Raw genomic sequence first — 2,995 nt, 5'->3', positions numbered from 1 at the left:
AGCCCTCATTTGGGACCAAATGCACAAGTGTTGGGATGGCATGATCAACAAACACACCAAAGGTGCCGACACTTGGAGCCTACCAGTCCCATGTCTTGTAACCAAGCTGCTGCTGGTTAGGGGTGTAGAGTTTCTAGATGAAGACCACACCCTAACAGACTTCCCTTAGTTCAGGGTGCCACTATGGAATCAGAGTACCTCCCATATGCGCCAACACATGCCAATCATGGCGGCGGAGGCACATGATGACGAAGAAAGTGCACAGGAGGAGATGGATGAAGATACAGCTGAGGCGGATCCCGCTCAACTTGAAGAGGGTGATGATCAGGATGGAGATGATCCATCCATGCACGACACCATCGCATGTGCTGAGTATACTTATCTTTGTGATGAAGTGGCTAGGCTATCCTTCGAGATAGCCGATCATCATTGCAAATACCAAGAAGACCAACTGAGGAATGAGCAGGCTCACATACAAACTCAACGGCTGCTGCAGCCTCTTCTGAAGAGATTTCCACCTGCCTTGGGTCCCTTTGCCCTGCCACCTCCATGATCCCATGAGCCTTTTTGGCTCCTACACCTCTAGGTATACTTTTCTGTCCACATATTAGGGACAATGTGCGATTTAAGTTTGGGGGTATGGATTACCATGTTTGTTTGCTTTTATGTTTATTTGTTTAATGTTTTGCTTAGATTTTAAGTTCGTTTGGAAAATTTTTCTTTCGGTTTTTCTATTTTCTGTTTTTGTAACAGTGGACTCAAGCGCACACTCTATTGGGCTTGAGCGCACTATGTTTTTTTTTTAATTTGTTTTTGTTTTTGTTTTTTGTTTTTTGTTTTTGTTTTTTTTTTTTTTTTTTTTTTTTTTTTTTTTTTTTTTGTTTTTTTTTTTTTTTTTTTTTTTTTTTTTTTTTTTTTTTTTTTTTGTTTTTTTTTTTTTTTTTTAAAAAAAAAAACAATTGCATCATGTTATTTCTAAGAACAAAGTTGAACTTGAACCTTGATTTGCAATTCATTGGCAAGCTTAAAAAATATGAACACATGATCATCTCAGTAGTACCCTAAGTCTTGGCATTTACCTTTGGCAAATAAGATTTCACTTGTTTCAATTTGTAAAAAACTTACACAAGCACATTAGCACATGGTTGTGAGGTATGACATGAGAAATCAATGGTGTCGGTTTTAAATATCCTGAAATAAAGTAGGTGACTTATTGGATATATAATCTTGGCATGAGATTAAAAAAAAAGAAAGATAAAAAGATATGTAGAATTGAATTTTCCATTGAGTAACTGGATCTCTTGCCTCATCAAGCATTGAGTGTTAATGTCAAAAGGTGTGAAAAGTGGCTTGAATAAAATATAGCTAAGTTTAGCTTTGTAGCCTTTTTTACTCGAGTTAGTAAGTCTTTGGGGTGTTTTACACTTAATGCCCTAAAATCATCTGGTTTAGGAGTCATTGGCCTAACACTCGATGCATGAGTCAATTAGAAAGCTTAAAGAAGCTAAGCATTGCACAACCTGATAAAAGAGAATAAAAATATCTTCATGCCTTTGTTACTTCTTCTAATGGGGATCCTAATGAATTTTGAGGTATTGAGTCATGCAAATTGAAATCAATTTGAAGCTTCATAAATGTGCGTTAGTTCATTTCACACCAACTTGAGCTTGGGTTATCTTTGTTAGTCATTGGTAAATGTGTAGACATTGGAATTCTTAAATGATTTTGTTAGTATTTTATATTGGCAATATTTTGGTTGACAAAAACACTTTATGTAACAGTTGCTTTTTAAACAGGATTTTTAGTTCTATTCAGAGTTTTCATGTAGTATGGACAATGTCTCATTTCATGCCATGTGTTGGTCGCAAGTTTCTATAAGATGTCCATGAAGATTCAATGCAATTTTCATGTCAAAACAGCCGGTTCCTATGCAACCGTCCAGACGGTCCTTTAAAGGTGTCCGGACGCCCCACAGTGTCTAGAAGCTTCAACGTTGCAGCTGTCCAGACGACCGAGCTACACCGTCAGGACACTAGGTCAAGCTACTCCGAGTTTGACATGGAGTTGGATTTCAGATGACACTATTTGGGAAGGTTTTTCTATACCTCCGGATGACGTGGCAACACATCCAGACGCTACCCTGCATTCTAGAATATTTCGGGTTTCCTTTACAGACGCAGAAAGGAGTGACAGTGAAGACCATCCGGATGCTTGGCCAAGCCATCCAGACGTGGTCTTGTTATGGGAAGAATCACGCTATTCTGGAAAGGCGGTTGCAGAAGACTGTCTGGACGAGGCTAACTTCCGTCCGGACGCCATCTCGCCAGAGTCCAAATTTGAGCAGAATTAGGTTTTCTGTAAGCCTATAAATAGATAGCTCTAGGCTTGTTTTTGTAAGAATTCAATATATAATTTCATAGTGCATAGAGAAGGTGTTTAGGGAGAATTGAAGATCCGCTAGCTCTCTAGCCGTTGCCGGTGTGTGCTCTTTGTTCGTGTGAAGTCTATCTTAGGGGTCGACCTTAAGGTAAAATATTTCATCAAAGACCCCTTCAAGTAGGAGACTTGGCTGTGAAGCGTTCACGATGGGCTTCGTGTTATAGTTAAAGGTATGACTACTGCAATAGGTTTTGTGAGTATGAGTGCTTTGTAACTTGCTTTGTCTTTGGATAGTGAATTTCTTGGGTTTGGTTGTCCCGGAGTCGTTTTTCTCTTCATAGAGTTTCCACTTTGTCAACAAATATCTTGTCTCTTTTATATTTTGCATTTAAGATATTTTGTTGCACACGAACACACACTTGGTATTTAGAAGTCAAATATTTATTTTTTTCAGATTTGAAGATGAAGTTTATTTTGTTAAGTTTGTTGGCAAATAGAAAATCATTGTTCTTATGACACTTTACTATTAGGAAAAACATGATCTTATATAATGTTTGTGGGTAGCATTCCTGGCAAACCATCACGGGACTTCACTCGTCTACTAGGGAGGCTTAGT

Source organism: Alnus glutinosa, chromosome 7 (assembly GCF_958979055.1).
Source record: "Alnus glutinosa chromosome 7, dhAlnGlut1.1, whole genome shotgun sequence".
Taxonomy (NCBI): domain Eukaryota; kingdom Viridiplantae; phylum Streptophyta; class Magnoliopsida; order Fagales; family Betulaceae; genus Alnus; species Alnus glutinosa.
Note: the sequence above shows the minus strand (reverse complement) of the source record.